The sequence below is a fragment of the Apium graveolens genome, unplaced genomic scaffold (genome assembly GCF_009905375.1).
Source record: "Apium graveolens cultivar Ventura unplaced genomic scaffold, ASM990537v1 ctg2870, whole genome shotgun sequence".
Classification (NCBI taxonomy): Eukaryota; Viridiplantae; Streptophyta; class Magnoliopsida; order Apiales; family Apiaceae; genus Apium; species Apium graveolens.
This window is the reverse complement of record NW_027417827.1, coordinates 16,504-35,842: the sequence shown is the minus strand read 5'-3', so window position 1 is coordinate 35,842 and position 19,339 is coordinate 16,504. Positions and strand designations below refer to the sequence as shown.

The 19,339-nt window shown below is 38.5% G+C and overlaps 1 long non-coding RNA gene across 1 annotated transcript; it reads right to left on the bottom strand.

Moving 5' to 3' along the window:
• Window positions 1–398: 398 nt before the first annotated feature.
• On the bottom strand, window positions 399–19,262 carry LOC141700743 (uncharacterized). Its single transcript, XR_012566478.1, has 4 exons — window positions 18,777–19,262; window positions 18,141–18,225; window positions 17,893–18,002; window positions 399–559 (listed from the first exon to the last, which is right to left on the bottom strand). It is a non-coding gene; the product is annotated as an uncharacterized LOC141700743 (long non-coding RNA).
• Window positions 19,263–19,339: the final 77 nt, after the last annotated feature.

The following is a 19,339-nucleotide window of genomic DNA, read 5'->3' as shown; positions in this document are numbered from 1 at the left end:
GGGTAACATACCCAGTCTCCGTCGATCCCTCGATTCCTCATAATTATAGGATCTGAGAACTCAATACACCCATAATGTTACGATATTCTCCTTACCCTTTCTCAACAATCCTATATTATCAACCTCCATATCGGATCTGCTAACCCTAATTCGCACTCAACTTCACTCAACCTGAGCATGCCTAGGGTCTTTCCTATCTTGTACGACCTATCATTCCTATCTTACTCTCACCTATTCTTATTTCAGTGACCAATAACCTACAGCTCTGATGCCAACTGTAACACCCCCAAATCCGGGGTCAGGATTGGGTGTCACTACACAACTTTAAATAAAGTAAAGAAATAAATAAATAACCTCTTGAATCCGGATCGTTTACAGGTTATTGTATGAAACAAGAATCTACCTCTTTACAACTCACATTAATAACTAGAATACAAGTGTAAATACCTTTGAACTAATGCTCGTATCATATTTTTCCAACTTCTTCAACCTCTCGCATCGGAGATTTCTCGAACTTCTGTTGTCTATCTAAGCTATTCATTTTTATCCTTCTCTGTTTCTGGCAGAAATAAGAATTGACAAAGCAAGAGTGAGCCAAAAATGCCCAGCAAGTATCATAAATGGTTTCCAAATATCAGATCAGAAAAGTCCTAGAAACGGTTGTTGTATGATTTTAAAAAACGACTTTACATATTTAAATAGTTGAGCGAACAAAATAGCGGCCCTCATTGGCCTTTAATCATAAATCGCATTTTCCCGAAAAAGGACAGTAATTGTTTCAATATTTCATCTTTTGAATTAACTCTTGTATGAGTATGTAATAATGAACTACTCAGAAAGGAATACCGTTAATGGCGATCAACAATAAATTAGACTGGAAACAAGAACCAACATATGCACTATAACCTGCTGATCAGTCAGGATACAGTGCGGATCTATACCCAACTGCATAGACCCAACCAACATATGGGGCACCCAGGCAACTATGGCCTAATAATCAAGGGTTCGGGTTATACCCGTCCCGTATCGTAACCATCCAGTCCTTAGAGTATTTTGGTGTCAAATTACTTTAATTTCTAAATATCCCTATTCAGGGTTTGCAAATAACCCAAAAGAATGGGTATTTGCTCAAGAGAGCAATCGAATTATATGAACAATAATGAAAGGAACGTGCATAATCAGAGTAATTGCAGCGAAATATAAAACAGTTAACTATTCTGAACTTAGAATAGGAGCGAATAAATATTTACAGTATTTTAGGAGAAAGGTTAGGAATACTTGCAGTATTTAAAAGAAAGTTCTGGAATACTTGTCTCGATTGATAATCCCTTGATCTTTAACTAACTGCCATAACACTCAGTCCTGTTGCATCTGTATTTCCTTTGACAGGCTACTTGACCTTTCTTATCATTTACTCTCTTAGGTTTATCTTTATTCTGAATCCACTCATTTCATTATCATACGCAATCAGGCTTTACATCTACAATCATGTCTGGCTTCGAATGCCTCGCACTATGTGTATCTATTATAAAAGACACTATTTAATAAACTGACAACATATAATTGTCTAGTCTATACATTTATTCCTATCGTCTACCCGCCCGATAATAATAGATAAGGATCACATCATAATCAGGTAATGTTTAAAAGACACGCTGACTCATTTTCCACATAACACGTACACATAAGGCATGTAATCATATAACACATAATCACGTAATTCATGAAGCACATAAGTTGAATTGACAAAAGATAGGTCTTAATACGTTTAGAATTGAAATCGGGTCAAAAAGAATATTTTATCAATCAATTATTGACTCGAAATGATCCCTAAAACAAACATCCTTTAGATACAAAGGAATTTAGGTCTCAAAAATATTTTTAATAGAAGAAATATATTTTTCTGAGTCTAGAGGCGTTCATTTCGTATTAAACGGACGAACGGTTGATTTATTATGAATTTTTGAACATTTTTCGGAATTAAAACGGTCTCTGAATCATTTAATAATCAAATAATAAGGTCCGAATACCTAAATATGACTTTAAAATTATTTTATAATAATTATCGAGCCCTGGAAATAATTTAAAATAATATTTTAAAGCTCAAAACTATTTTTCAGAATTTTTCAATCAATTTTAAATAATTAAATCCAATTAAATAATCATTTAAAATTAATTAATAACTGATTAAATTAATTAATCAATTAATATTTAAATTAATTGACTAATTAAATAATTAATTATCAACTAAAATTAATTAATTAAATAATTAAGATTTATTTTAGAATTAAAAATAATTTTCAGAAATAAATAATGAATTTTAGAAATTAAAAACAGAAATTTTGAATTATTTTAAAAAGAAAATTACAGAAACAATTTCTGATTTCCGAATTAGGAGAAAACAAGGTTTGAAAACGGGTCAAATCCCCGGGTCACACTTGACCCGAACGGGTCGCCAAGTCTGAAGAACACCGGCGAAAAAAACAGTTTCTGGCGGCTGGTAACTTGTTCCGGCGGGGCTAATTCAATCGATTAATGAGTCGTTTGAATTGTATCTATACTCAAATCGATTCCCTATCCCAACAACAATTTAAATATAGCTTCAGTTCGGTTTTACAACCCCCAGAACGAAATCTCCGACGAACTCGCCATTAACGCCGGCGAGTTCGGAGATTTTCTGATGAACCAATTCCGGCTTCCATAAAGGCAGATGATTACATGTATCTTCTTGTTTTTACACGATCTGTCGACTGGAACTACTTAATTCAACCCAGAATCAACGGAAACGAATCCCCTAATTCGAATTAAGAACATTCATATCAATTATAAACCCTAACTCCAAATTCCGAAAATCAAACTCAAAATTAAACATGTTATTGACCTCTATTTTTGACATATAATATACCAAATTCATCAGGAGAAAATTATCTATATGATTATGGCATCAAATCATACAAACAACATCAAGAACAAAAATTCCTATTTTAATTCATAAATAATTCGAATTTAAATAATTAAATCAGAAAAATACCTTGAATTCGGGGCAAAAACAGATGGTGGATTAAGGTAGAGTTTTTCGAGAGCTTCGTTTTGATATGTTGCACGCTTGAATCAGAGTTCGGTAACGTCCTCGTTCGTGCGTTTGATTCTCGGGAATGTATCATTTTTAAGGGTTTTTCTCTGTGATTACTATATTTTTACTGATTATAAATGAATAAACGAATAAAATGAAATAAAAAATATGCTATTTATATTTACGGAATATTGGTTCGTTCTGGATCGTTTTGGATCGTTAAATTAGTTGTTTAGCCGCTAAGTAATCACGGAAACGATCCGATTTGATACCCGTATTGGATAATTATCCACACCGGGCTTTTTATAAAACACTTTATACGAAAATAATGTAACAATATCCCGTCTTTTGAAAATACGGGTTTCGTTGATTTACCGAAATGATTGTCGTAACGAAAATTTTGTGCTGGGTCGCACACGGGTCAAACCGTAATCCGGATCGAAAAGGTCAAAACACGGAAAATGTATGGAATTACCAGATTAGGTTAAGAAGGAGTTTTTGGAAGAGTTTCGGGTTGTAAAAACGTAAAAATGGTTGAAGTCGGACGATTTCAGGCTTTATAAAATAATTTTGTAATTATTCTGGAAAATAATTAATAATTCATAAATCATTATAAAATCATCTAATACTCCAAAAACCTGGACTTTAAGAAAATGAGTGATTTCTTAGAAAAGGAGTTGGTTATGTTCCATCAAACTCAGAAAGATAGAGATGATGCCTTTTATGTTAGGGATGAAGTGCTAAAAATGAATGAATCTCTAAAAACTGAGTTAGAAAAGGAAAGAGAGATAATCAGGACTTGGACTAACTCTGGCAGAATAACTCAGAATTTGTTAAGTAGTGGAAACTGGAAAGAGGGCTTAGGTTATGGAGATGAAAAAGAAACTGTAGAAATTGAGCCTATAGTTGTTAAATAAAAGCCCAAGGTAAAACCTGTTAAGTTTGTACCTGTAAAGTCTGATAATGATAAATCAGAAGTTAAAGAGGAATTAACTTCTGATAAAATAAAACAGGTTAAGCCAACTGAAGTTAACTTAGGCTTAATGACTAAGAAGCAGCTTAAGCATAAGCTGAAAGATATTAAGAATGTAAACAAGGTAAAATCACCTAGGAAAAATAGGAATGTAAAGGAAGGTGTGAATAAAAGCAATGATTATAAGCCTGTTCCTAATGCTCCTAGAAAAACATGTCATAACTGTGGAAGTTCTAACCATCTGGCTTCTTTTTGCAGGAAGAATAAGAACTTAAACTCCTTACCTTCAAAATCAGGAGTTAAGAGTCAGTCTGTTAGATATAAGCCACAAAATCCTTGTTTTCATTGTGGTAGTTTATGACATTCTATTTATACTTGTAAGGAATATCATAGTCTGTACTATGATTATTATCAAATAAAACCTTCTTTAAAGAAAGTTAGTATTGTTCCTTCTAGTATAAGTTCTGATGCAAAGTCTGATAATGTAAATTCTGATAAGAAAATTGTTGACATAAACTCTGATACTAAATCCGCTGCAAATGTTAACAAACTTAATAAGGCCAAAGGATCCAAGCAAGTCTGGATCCTCAAAACTAATCAATAGTGGTCGTTGTGTTTGCAGGGCAACAGGAAAAACATCCTAGTTCTGGACAGTGGATGTTCAGGACATATGACTGGAAACAAAGCCCTGCTATCAGACTTTGTGGAGAAAGCTGGCCCAAGTGTTTCTATGGAGATGGCAACATGGGAAAAACTCTGGGATATGGCAATATCAATCTTGGGAATGTCATCATTGAAAAAGTAGCTCTGGTCTCAGGACTTAAACACAATTTGCTGAGTGTGAGTCAAATCTGTGACAGAGCTTATCATGTGGATTTCTTTGAAGAACACTGTGAAGTTGTAAGCAAATCTACAGGCAAAGTTGTTCTGAAAGGATACAGGCATGGTAACATTTATGAAGCTAAGCTTTCAACAAGTTCTGATGGTTCTGCAGTCTGTTTGCTAGGCAGAACATCAATTGAAGAAAGCTGGAATTGGCACAAGAAACTCTCTCATTTAAATTTCAACAATATAAATGAGCTTGTCAAGAAAGATCTTGTGAGAGGACTACCAAAGTCAGTATTTGCTCCTGATGGCCTTTGTGATTCTTGTCAAAAGGCAAAACAAAGAAAATCTACTTTCAAGAGTATAACTGAATCATCAATTCTTGAGCCTCATCACCTGCTGCATGTTGATCTATTTGGTCCAGTGAATGTCATGTCTATTGCAAAGAAGAAATATGCTATGGTCATAGTAGATGAGTTCACCAGATACACATGGGTGTATTTCTTGCACACGAAATGTGAGACTGCATCTATCTTGATTGATCATGTCAAACAACTGGATAAATTGGTCAAAGACTCTGTGAAGATAATAAGAAGTGATAATGGCACTGAATTCAAGAATTTGATCATGGAAGAGTTCTGCAAAGACCATGGAATAAAGCAGGAATTTTCTGCTCCTGGAACTCCACAGCAAAATGGAGTTGTTGAAAGAAAGAATAGAACTCTTATTGAAGTTGCACGAACTATGCTTGATCAAGCAAAGTTACCAACCTACTTTTGGGCTGAAGCTGTGTAGACTGCTTGTTTTACTCAGAATGCAACACTTATCAACAAGCATGGAAAGACATCAAATGAGATGGTGAAGAAAAAGAAGCCAAATCTGAAGTATTTTCATGTATTTGGATGCAAGTGTTTTGTTCTTAAGACTCATCCTGAACAGCTATCCAAGTTTGATCTAAAATCAGATGAAGGAATTTTTGTTGGATATCCACTTTCCACAAAAGCCTTCAGAGTCTATAATTTAAGAACAAGGGTTGTCATAGAATCTATCAATGTCTCTTTTGATGATAAAAAGATTACTGGACTTGAAGATTTCAATGATCATGATCAGCTGAGATTTGAGAATGAAGATTTAAATTCAGATTCTGTAAATTCTGATAGACTAAATCCTGATACTGCAAACTCTGATGGATTAAACTCTGATGTAATTGAAACTATGGTGACTACACCAAAGGAAGATGCACCTGTGCAAGGGGAACATATTGAAGATTCAACCATATCTCAAGAAGCATCAGAACCAAAAATAGGCTCTTCAAGTTCTGGTTCATCAAGTTTTGATAAGCCAAGTTCTGATAATTCTGGAAACTCAAATTCTGAAGGATCCAACTCAGAGAGCATAATTTCAGGGGGAGCATCAGAAAATGTTGATGGAGACAACATGGATTATGGGGGAGCATCCAGTTCTAGAGATCACCTTCCATCTGCAAGAAAGTGGACTAAAGCACATACACCTGACTTGATTATTGGAGATCCTGAAGCAGGTGTCAGAACTAGAACAGCAACATCGAATGAATGTCTCTATCATTCCTTTCTCTCTCAGACTGAACCAAAGAAAGTTGAAGAAGCTCTTCAAGATGCTGATTGGGTGCAAGCAATGCAGGAAGAGTTAAATGAATTTGAAAGAAATAAAGTCTGGACCCTGGTGCCAAGACCAAAGAACAGATCAGTTGTTGGTATGAAATGGGTGTTCAGAAACAAAACTGACAGTGACGGCGTAATTACAAGGAATAAAGTTAGGCTGATTGCAAAAGGCTACTCTCAACAGGAGGGAATTGACTATGATGAAACATTTGCACCAGTTGCAAGATTGGAAGCCATAAGAATCTTTTTGGCTTATGTTGCTCACAAGAAGTTTAAAGTCTTTCAAATGGATGTGAAGAGTGCTTTTCTCAATGGAGAATTGGAGGAAGAAGTATATGTTGAGCAACCTCCAGGCTTTGTAGATCCCAAATTTCCAAATCATGTCTACAGGCTTGACAAAGCACTCTATGGCCTTAAGCAAGCTCCAAGAGCATGGTATGAGACTTTAGCCAAGTTTTTACTGGAAAGTGGATTTACCAGAGGAACTATTGACAAGACACTATTTTATCTCAACCATGGGAAGGACTTACTTTTGGTACAGATATATGTTGATGATATCATCTTTGGTTCTACAAATGACAAACTTTGTAAGAAGTTTGCCAAGCTGATGCAGTCAAGATATCAAATGAGTATGATAGGAGAACTTAGCTATTTTCTGGGCCTTCAAGTCAAGCAGAATGATGAAGGAACTTTTATTTGTCAATCTAAGTACACCGGAAATTTGTTGAAAAAAATTGGAATGCAAGACTGTTCAAGTGCATCCACTCCCATGGCCACTGCAACAAAATTGGACAAGGATACTGGTAAATCAGTAGATATTACTGATTACAGAGGTATGATTGGCTCATTACTCTATCTAACTACAAGTAGACCTGATATCATGTATGCTACCTGTCTTTGTGCAAGATTTCAAGCAGATCCAAGAGAACCTCACTTAATAGCTGTGAAAAGGATTTTCAAGTACCTTAAGGGTACAGTTGATCTAGGATTATGGTATCCTAGCGAATCAGACTTTAAGCTAATAGGTTACTCAGATGCAGATTTTGCAGGTTGCAAAATTGACAGGAAAAGCACAAGTGGAAGCTGCCAATTTCTTGGAGGCAGATTAGTTTTTTGGTTTAGCAAGAAACAAAAGTCAATTTCCACATCAACTGCAGAGGCAAAATATATTTCTGCAGGAAGCTGTTGTGCACAGATTCTTTGGATGAACAATCAGTTACTGGATTATAGGTTAGAACTTTCTAAAATCCCTATTTACTGTGATAATCAAAGTGATATTGCTATGACAGGCAATCCAGTTCAGCACTCCATGACAAAGCACATCAGTATAAGGTACCATTTCATAAGGGAACATGTGGATGAAGGTATAGTGGAATTGTATTTTGTTCCAACAGATCAACAACTAGTAGATATCTTCACAAAACTATTGTGTGAAGCTACTTTTACAAGACTGGTAAATGAACTTGGAATGGTTTCAGGTTCTTTCTCTAAATCTGCTTAGTTTATGTTCTATTACATCATATATTATGATCAGTATTTACAGATATTAATCTCTTTGTGTATTCTGTGCTTAATTGAAAAATTCCTTAAGTGCTGATTGTTATCTGATGTGAATTTCTAAACTCTGATAGTGATATGAATGTTTCTGTGACTATTCAATCCAATGAGGATAACCGTGCTAGATGCTGACATAGTAGTCTTTAATATACTAAAGATCCCATGTTTGAAGTAATTGTTTATATGGAACCCTCTTAACATAAGCAAATTTTGATATTGAGCTTAGTTAAAGTTTACTTTGTGTATCTTATTACTAAGTCAAAAACTAGAATAGTGCTTCTTATCTGTTAAGTTCTGATGTTAGTAAATCTGATGGATGTACTAAGTGCTAATAAACCTCACATATCAAAAGAAAAATAAAAGAAAAGAATAAATATCAGGTATTCCTTTGAGATCTAGAGAAATAAAAATGTGAAAGGGATGACCCAAGTGCATTACTGGTATTATGTAATATGCATTAGAAAAGCAAAAATAAAATTTTCTTGGTGACTTTTCACATTATCTGATTACTGGAGAAATACTCTGATAAATAGCATAAATTCTGATAAGCAGTCGTGACTCACTTACACTGAGAAGCCACTATAAAAAGGTATTTCAAAAGATGCATAAAATGAGCACAAAACAGTTGAGGTGGACTCATGCATGAACTCATTCTAACGTAAACTTCAGAATCATGACAGATTTTGAGCAAAGTTCTTAGTTATTCCTTATTTCTAAGATGTATTGAAGTGAATCAGACTTTACTCCTTATTTGATATTTAGCTGAATTTACACACTTACACTCCATATGAATGATGAAAATTACTGTGGTGATCAATGTTGTTTTAGATGAAAAGTTAATGTGTCAATTGCATATAATTCTGAGGACAAGCTCTGATGAAAGTTCTGATGATTAATTTCTAAGGAAACCATATCAGTCTTTGTGTGAAATTACAGGAATAAAACATTCACTTTTAGAGTTAAGAAGTCATTGCCTGATGACTGTGAAGTTCTGATATAAGTCTAAGTTCTGATAATAAATCCTGATTCTTTACTTAACTTATTTATGGTTAAATATGAAACAGTCCTTCTTGACTTGACTTATATTTTGGGTAACATATAAACAGTCACATAATTTGGGTTAGTGGCACTTGGATATATGCAGTTATTATGGATTAAAACTAGTATATATAATTGTTGTGTTTAATAATAAGGAACGTGAGCTTCAAGGCTCGATTTGACTGCTCTTGTGTTTCGTGACTCAATCTGCCTTAACAAGATGCCTACGTACCTTGCTGATTGCCAAGGATCAAGTCAAAAAATGTAGTTCTGATTTATGGGGTGAGACCCCTTATATAGATGTTGGCGGTCCTTGAATTGGACTTGGTATAGGAGACTTGGTGGGTAAGTCTCATAATTAGAATGGACTTTGGATACATAGATAGTAGGAAACTGATTCCTTATCCTTTTAGGTCCCCTTGAGGCTAATCTATAAGGATTTATATCCTCATCGGGACTCTTCTCAATAACTGATTTTTCCCTTATTAATTAATTACGAAATTAATTAATAATCAGGGCTTTTGGGCCTTTTTTATTCCACCAGGCCTGATCTGGTCCATCAGGCTTAACCTTTCTGGTCTGAATATCATACATCTTCTTATTGGGCCCAGCAGCCCATTAATTATAAAATCAGGATTTATTTATCCCTATCATTTGCCCCCCAACTTTTTGGAAACATTGATTAGGTTTCGCAGAACTTAAGTCTATTCATTCCCTTACAGGGTTTCGTTCTTGCGTAAAGTGTGGAGCGACCTACACGTTTACAACGAATTTTTCCTTTTATTCAGGAATTATTTTGATTTCCATGAATATTTCCCTTATTTCCGGGGTTTTTCCCTAATTTTTCTAGGATTTCTCCTTATTTTCTGGATTTTCCCCTAATTTTTCTGGGATTTTTCCTTATTTTCTGGATTTTTCCCTAATTTTTCTGGGATTTTTCCTTATTTTCTGGATTTTTCCCTAATTTTTCCGGGATTTTTCCTTATTTTCTGGATTTTTCCCTAATTTTTTCTGGGATTTTTCCTTTTTTTCTGGGATTTTTCCCTAATTTTCTGGGATTTTCCCTAATTTTCTGGATTTTTCATATTTCCAGCCCTTTTTCGACCAGGATCCTAGTCGAAATTTCGACCTGGATCCTAGTCGAAAATAGGGGTCAGACTTGTCATCCTGGTCGAAGGATTTCGACTAGGATCCACGACCTGGATTTCGACCAGGATCCTAGTCGAAATTTCGACCTGGATCTAGGTCGTCAATTCCCCACTTTTAGCTTCTGATTTTGAGCCCATCGACTAGGATTTCGACCAGGATCCTAGTCGAAATTTCGACCTGAATCCTGGTCAAAAATTATTTGGTTTTCTTGATTCCTGGTCGAAGGATTTCGACTAGAATCCACGACCTGGATTTCGACCAGGATCCTAGTCGAAATTCGACCTGGGTTTTTAATCCCTATTCCTGAAAGATGCTTGGCTAATTCGACCTCATTCCTGGTCGAAGTTTCGACTTCAATTTAATCCTATTTTTTCCGCTGTTTTCGTGAGCCTAGTCGAAAAATTTCGGGCAGGGATCACGACCTGGATTTCGACCTGAATCCTGGTCTTTTTTGTCCGTTATTTTCGGGTGTCTGCTCGAAAGTTTTCGAGCAGGATTCACGACCTGGACTTCGACCTGAATTCTGGTCTTTATTACCCGTTATTTTCGGGTGTCTGCTCGAAAGATTTCGGGCAGGATTTACGACCTGGACCTCGACCTGGATTCTGGTCTTGTTTTAGACCTCTTCATTGGGCCTTACATCTTTTAGGGCTAAAATTGAATTTTCCAAATCCTAATTGGAGTTGGGCCTTTTTATTACTGGGCCTTTTATTGGGCTTTATCAAATAATGCTGGGCCTCTTTATTGGGCTTTATCAGATAATGCTGGGCATTTTTATTGGGCTTTATCAAATATTGTTGGGCCTCTTTATTGGGCTTTATCAAATAGTGCTGGGCTTAACACACCCTGTTTAGAATGCCCTAGAATTCCTAGGAATATTCTGGAATATTCTTTTTTCTGGGCCTTTTCTTATGGGCCTTTGTTCTTAATGGGCTTTTCGTCCCTTCAACTTCTTTCTCCTCCTATATAAAGGAATGAGGAAAGTCTATTACTCCTCACTTTCTCATTTCTTAGTTTTCTTCTTCATCCTCCTGCTAAGATTCTCAGAGCAATAACAGCAAGTCGGAGCTCAAAGCCTTTTTCAGGTAAGATTCCTCCCTTTGTTTTTCGTGTCTATTTTTCCATTGTGTTCCATTTTAAGATAGCCTGTTTACGTGCCCCTTTCTTTTTTCAGATGGCTGACAAAAGAATGACTCGCTTGGCCAAGATAAACGTGGCTAGAAAGTCTAACGAGTTTCCTATTTGATCGAGGTATATTTCTTTAATCGACATGATCAATACTCGAGGGGACGAATACCCGTCTGATGCGCATCTGGATACACACGATCATATCAGCGCCTTACGGGACCCCAAGGAGCTGGAAAAGTTTAGCAGCTGCTTCAGGATTAAGGAACCTTTTAAGCTGGTTCTTGCAGGTCCGGCCGACAGGGCCTGTCAGTGGAAGAAGGACGGGCTATGCGTCTATAGGGATACTCTAAGGGCAGGTATCAGACTCCCTTTTCACCCATTTATTCCTTTGCTACTGGCTGATGTGGGCATCAGCCCTTGCCAACTTCCCCCTAATTCCTGGAGGTTGATTCTGTGCTATCTGTCGCAATGCGCCAAGCACAATGTCCCCACATCTGTTGCTGTCTTCAGGAAGATTTTCCAGTTCAAAAACAGCCCTGATAAAATTCCGGGATGGGTTTCTATCTACCAGCGCCCCACTGTCCCCCATATCGTGAATGGGAAGTCCATCCCTGACAACAATTTGGGGTGGAAGAAAGATTTTTTGTTTATTGTTTGGGAGGGTGGAGATTGGGGCTCCCTGTTTCGATCATCTTTTGGGCTGGCCGTGGACGGGAGCCCGAATGACATAACTTTGTCTGAGGAGGAGGCTAGAGGTTTCAACCTCCTTACGCAAGACAACGGTACTTCCCATTCTTGGGACCTTATCCGGGAAACCGTCCTGGTAGAACGCGGCCTCTCGCCCGTTCATAAGAAAAGTAAGTTCCCTTTTTTACCTCCTTTATTTCCTGCATTTTTATTTCATTGGTTTTTAACTGACTTTGTTTGTTGCAGTGGCTGAGAAGATTGAGGAGGCTACCAAGCCGAAGGACATGGAGACAACTAGGATGAAGAGGGCCGGGAAGATTTTTAAAGACCCTCGACTTGGTGACCGCTTCCCTGAGTTCCTCCTTCAGGCAACGAAGCCAAATGAGGAAGGCCCCAGCCAGGTTTTGCGCACCAAGCAGAGGCCAGGGGCCTATTTTCAACCTGCTTGGGGGATCCGGGGCAAGGATTCAATATTGGGCAGCACGGCCCTGTCCAAGGAATGGTCTAAGCACTCCATCTCCCTGGTGGACTATCAAGATTTTGTCCTTCAACAGGACTTAGAGGGGAATGAGCTGTTTGGAGCCCAAGCTCTGGCGACGGTACGTACTTTACTTATGCCTTTTATACTTCTCTTTTCATGCTTCTTTTCTAAACTTTTGTTGTTTCTCTTGCAGGCTAACGCCCATTTTCAAGGGGCAATTCACCAAGCTAAGGCTTGGAAGGTTGGCCTGGAAGATGCCAACAAGAAGTTGGAGGAGGCCAACCAAAAAATTGAGGCCCTTGAAGCTCAATTGGCCTCTTCCACTTCTGACCTGGAGACGGCCCGGGCCGAAAATGTCATCTTGAAGGCGCAGAAGGATAAAGCCTTTGATGGCTGGATGGACACTCAAGAATTCAAAGACTTGATGGTGGAGCATGACGTCCTTCTTCACCCAGTTAGCTATAAGGAGGGCTGGGACGCTGCTGTGGAGGCCATCCAGGATGAGTTTCCCGAGGTCCTTGAGCAGTCGCCCTTTCCTTGCCCTGTGCGGGTTCCAGAGCTTGGAGGTGTTACTGAGAAGCTTGCTGATATGATCAAGGATGGAAAGGAGGAAGATTCTTCCGAGGAGGAATTTGAGCCTGTCGCTAAGAAGGCCAGGGTGGAAGAGCCTCCAAAAGCAGCGCCTCAACAGCCAGCATCTCCTGCAGAGGGAACTTCTACAAGGACTTCGGAGGGGACGACCGAGACGTCCGAAGGAATGACTGAAACTTCCGAGGAGACTTCGGATAGTGGTTCTGAGGAATCTCAGCCTTCCAAGGCCTAACTTTTTGTATATCTTCCTTTTGAACTTTATTCATATCAGAACTTGTTACCCTTCGGGGTTATATTGTATATGTTGCTTTTCTTGCCTCTTTCTATTTTAACTTTACAATCTTAATATGCATTTGAACCTTAAACATACTCGGATTGAATTAATTTCAAATTCTTTAATATGAAGTCTGGTTTTCCAAAACCTTACACAGCATGGGTTCGTCCCTAATCAATAATAACTAGACAATGTAAATTCTACTGGAATATAAAATCCTACGCAAGCAAAGCTTCCAGGTGCTTTTAAACCTACTTGTCACAATGACAAGTGAGAATCATACTTTGCCTATCTTACACGTAGTAAACCTTCAGGTTTTGTGCGTGCCAGGTCCTCGGGACTTCAAAACCATCCATAGTTTCCAGTTTGTAGGTTCCTCTACCCTGAACGCTCTTGACTCTGTACGGCCCTTCCCAATTTGGGGCAAGCTTTCCTTTCTGTCCGACACCAGAAGCCTCTATTTTTCTCAAGACTAGATCACCTTGTTTGAAAAACCTCTCTTTAACCCTTAGGTTGTAGTAGAATGAAGCTTTTTTCTGATATTCTACTATCTTTGCATGTGCTTTATCTCGCACTTCATCGATTAAATCCAGGGATAACCTCTGCCCTTCCTCATTTTCTTTCTCATCAAAAGCCTGAATCCTTGGAGAGGAATGTGATATCTCCACGGGAACTACTGTTTCTGCCCCATATGCCAACATGAAAGGAGTTGCACCTGTCGTGACTCTACAGGTAGTCCTATAGGCCCATAATATGGGAAGTATCTCATCAACCCAATTATTTCTTGACTTTTCGATCCTCTTCTTTAGTCCATCCAGGATTATCCGATTTGCTACCTCTACTTGCCCATTGGCTTGCGGGTGAGCCACAGAGGTGAACCGTAACTCAATTTCATTTTCTTCGCAATATTTCTTGAATTCCTCATTGTTGAATTATGTTCCATTGTCAGTGACGAGGATACGGGGAATTCCATATCGGCACATAATGTTTTCCCACAGGAATTGTGCAACTTGCTTAGTTGTGATTTTGGCTAAGGGCTTGGCTTCAATCCACTTAGTGAAATAATCAATGGCTACAATCAGAAACTTCCTTTGTGCTATGGCCATAGGGAAAGGTCCTAGAATATCCATCCCCCACATAGCAAAGGGAATAGGTGAGTTGATAGAGGTCAGCATCTCGGGGGGTTGTCTGACGACTGGTGCATGCTTCTGACAGCGATCACACTTCTTTACATATTGTTTGGCATCAGCCTTCATTTCTGGCCAATAAAAGCCTAGACGGGTTATCTTATGAGCTAAGGCCCTACCCCTCAAGTGTTGTCCACAAATACCTTCATGCACTTCCTCAAGAGCCAAGCGTGCCTCATCGGGCCTGAGACACCTTAAGTAAGGAACCACGAAAGATCTTTTATACAGAATCCCATCTATCAAAGAGTACCTTAGTGCTCGAACAGTTAACTTCCGTGCTTCAGTTGCATCACTTGGCAACCAACTGGTCTGAATGTGAGCCTTGATGGGATCAATCCATGACGTCCCCAGGCCTATGGGAGCCACAAGCTTAACATCTATGCTCCATGTCTTCAAAACTCGGAAGTACACATTTCCTGAACTTTCTTCAACCTCAGATGAAGCAAACTTTGATAGCGCATCTGCCTTAGCATTTTCTTCCCTTGGAATGTGTTCAACATGACATTCATTAAATTGGGTCATCACAGCCCTTACTAGGCGGACATACTTAGCCATCGTATCATCCCTTGCCTCAAATTCTCCCTTTACCTGGGATATAATTAGCTTTGAGTCTCCACGGACCTTCAAGTTTTTGACTCGAAGTGTCCCAGCTAGACCAAGGCCAGCTATCAGGGCTTCATATTCTGCCTCATTATTTGTGGTTGGGAAGTCTAGCTTCATAGCATACTCAATTAAGAACCCATCAGGGCTTTGCAGAACCAATCCTGCTCCACTGGAGTTTGTTTTTGATGCTCCATCAAAATAGAGAACCCAATATTCTTTATCATCCTTTTCTGTGCCCCCATTATCGACTCCCTTGTCTTGAGGTATGGCATCTTCCTGCCCCCCGACTTCTTGGTTGGGTATGGTACATTCCACCACGAAGTCAGCTAGTGCCTGGGCTTTTATGGCCGTGCGTGGCTTATACTTGAGATCGAACTCTCCCAATTCTATTGTCCACTTAATCAATCTCCCACTTGCCTTGGGACTGTGAATGATATTTCTCAGTGGCTGATTTGTTAGCACCTCAATCCGATGAGCCTGAAAGTAAGGACGCAGTTTTCTTGAAGCCATTACCAAGGCTAGAGCGAATTTCTCAATAGTTGAATAATTCAACTCAGCACCATGCAAAATTTTGCTGACATAGTATACGGGTTTCTGGACTTTCAGTTCCTCCTTAACCAACACCGCGCTCAAGGCGCTCTCTGAAACAGCCAAGTACAAGAATAAAACTTCATTCAGAACTGGCTTGGCCAACAACGGGGCCTGGGCCATATACTCCTTTAACTCTTCAAATGCCTTCTGGTTTTCCTCACTCCATACAAAGTCTTTGATGTTCTTTAGTGACTTGAAAAATGACAAGCACTTGTCTCCTGACTTGGAGATGAATCATCCTAGCGCAGCAACCCTTCCTATGAGCTTCTGAACATCCTTGACAGTTTTTGGGGGTTCCATGTCCAGGATTGCCTTGATTTTATCGGGGTTAGCCTCAATTCCCCTCTTTGAGACCATCAATCCCAAGAATTTTCCAGATCCTACTCCGAAAGCACACTTCGTAGGATTCAACATCATCTTGTGGTACCTCAGGACCTCAAAAGCTTCCCTTAAATGGGTTATGTGATCAGTCTTTACTAGACTCGTGACTAACATGTCATCAACATAGACTTCCATAGTCTTACCAATAAGATCCTTAAAAATTTTGTTTACCAACCTTTGATAGGTGGCTCCTGCATTCTTGAGACCTTTGCCCCAGACCTCGTGTACTACCCCCTACGAGGATTATTCGGAAACCGAGTTCCATTCGTTTCAGCTCCGATTCACTCCCGGACGACCCCGAATGGACGCGGATGCAATTTCATAAATCCATAGGGACAAATTATGAAAAGAAATCGAAAAAATGGGCCCCCTCAATTTTTGCCCCAGACCTCGTGTACTACCCCCTACGAGGATTATTCGGAAACCGAGTTCCATTCGTTTCAGCTCCGATTCACTCCCGGACGACCCCGAATGGACGCGGATGCAATTTCATAAATCCATAGGGACAAATTATGAAAAGAAATAAAAAAATGGGCCCCCTCAATTTTTTCACTAGACCTCGTGTACTACCCCCTACGAGGATTATTTGGAAACCGAGTTCCATTCGTTTCAGTTCCGATTCACTCCCGGACGACCCCGAATGGACGCGAATGCAATTTCATAAATCCATAGGGACAAATTATGAAAAGAAATCAAAAAAATAGGCCGCCTCAATTTTTGCTCCAGACCTCGTGTACTACCCCTTACGAGGATTATTCGGAAACTGAGTTCCATTCGTTTCAGCTCCGATTCACTCCCAGACGACCCTGAATGGACGCGGATGCAATTTCATAAATCCATAGGGACAAATTATGAAAAGAAATCAGAAAAATGGTCCGCCTCAATTTTTGCCCCAGACCTCGTGTACTACCCCCTACGAGGATTATTCGGAAACGGAGTTCCATTCGTTTCAGCTCCGATTCACTGCAGGACGACCCCGATTGGACGCGAATGCAATTTCATAAATCCATAGGGACAAATTATGAAAAGAAATCGAAAAAATGGGCCGCCTCAATTTTTGCCCCAGACCTCGTGTACTACCCCCTACGAGGATTATTCGGAAACCGAGTTCCATTCGTTTCAGCTCCGATTCACTCCCGGACGACCCCGAATGGACGCGGATGCAATTTCATAAATCCATAGGGACAAATTATGAAAAGAAATCGAAAAAATGGGCCCCCTCAATTTTTGCCCCAGACCTCGTGTACTACCCCCTACGAGGATTATTCGGAAACCGAGTTCCATTCGTTTCAGCTTACGACTTCTTGAAAACAAGGACTCAAATTGTTCAATACAATTTTTTTCTTCATTTCAACATTTTGTATAAAACTAAATTGTTCAAAACTTCAAGTTCTACATGTATATAAAATGCACATATAGATAAATTTAAAAGAGTTAAGTAGTGAGGATAGACGAGGAATTAGGCAAGGTCGTGCGATTTTAGATCAAACAATTCGCAGAATGTGCAGAAGACACTTGTATGATCAGAAGGGTTCAAATTTTAAATTATGTTGTTTTTATTTATGAAGCTCAAATGAAATCATAATATTGTCTTTATATGGAAAGAGGGTATGCGACAGTTTTACAGTAAAAAAGGAAATGAACAAAAAATTAAGAAAGTTATCTATCTGTCTAAACATATATAAAGACACGGGTTTGAAATGTGCCACATTACCTTCACAACATGGATTGATTTCAGTTGGACAGGGGTTCTGGGAAGGTTTACATGATCAACCTCATAAACACAACCAACATCAAAACACTTTTCTCCAGTACCTTGATTGTCTGTTTTGTGGAAAAAATTATTTGAGCACCTATGATATACCCTTTTGTTGAAACCAGGAAAGATACAGTGACATAATATAGAAACAAAAAATAAAAGAATTATAAAGTGAAGTAAGAATTAGTTATCGAGGAATGTACCATCAATTTGTAGGATTTGTCTCCCTAAAGTTGCTAATTGTGAGCTGTCGAGAAAAGTGTGTCTCTCTTGCCTTTTCATCGTTTGCTGTGAAAGACAACACAGAAGTCACTCAAGTCATTCTTCCACAGTTCTACAACTAGTTCACAACCACCCAGTATACATAAATCTGCATATGAGTGTGCATATATCATTTTGTGTGTATGTGGCACAGAAGACTACTCCTAATAACTTTATATATGAAAGAAGTGACACCATTACACAGAAGAATTTGAAGAAAATGACTGAAAGAAGACCTCCGAGATGGGAACTACTGAATTACGGTGACTTAAGGCAAAAATATTGGGGAAGACACCAAGAAATGTAAACTGATAAAAGAACTAACACATAGTAACGTGCCTACCCTTCAATAAACAGAAGTGGCCGAGGCAAGCCATTTGTAATAAAAGCAGGGGACTCTAGGATAACTTTCTTGACAATTTGATTTTCAGGAAACAAATAGGCAAGTTGCCAAAAACAATTCTTGTTTACGTATAATCAGGATGCACCCTGTTTATAAGATTTTACACTCCATAACAACAGGCAAAAAAAATTTCATTCAACAAGGTCCTGACACAAAAGCTTTAAAAAATTATTACCACTTAAAACTTTAGAAGCTATATTAGGTGCACCATAAGTTCCTTCAGCGGAGATATAACAGAAGTAGGGGCAATTGTTGAAGCTTCGAACACAAAACATGTTAGACATGGTGCTTATAATCTTCTAACACTAACCATCTTAATCAAGAAAGCTCTCTTAACAGTTTCATATTTCATTCATCGTTTCTGTTTTGCCAAGAGAGAGCATGGAGCTCATGAGAACATATCCACTGAAACTCTATGGAGGCATTTTCACAAACACATTGCATGCATAATTAAGAAGAGTGTTGGAAGTTAAATGAATGAAAATTGGATGCAAAAAAGACATCGGAGAACGAGAATCTGGATATTGAGAAGTAACATCACCCATTATGAAATTGGGATCAAATTATAGAAAATTTAGTACAAATTTGGGAATCAGGGTTTATTAATTCTTGAGGCAAAATGGTGAATCTATAATAGTGAATACTAAAACTCTATTTTACCCTCTCTCTACCCTCGCTCTATCATTAAAATACAAAATACCCCTAATTACACTAATATTGGTTACTTTTTTCAGTAAT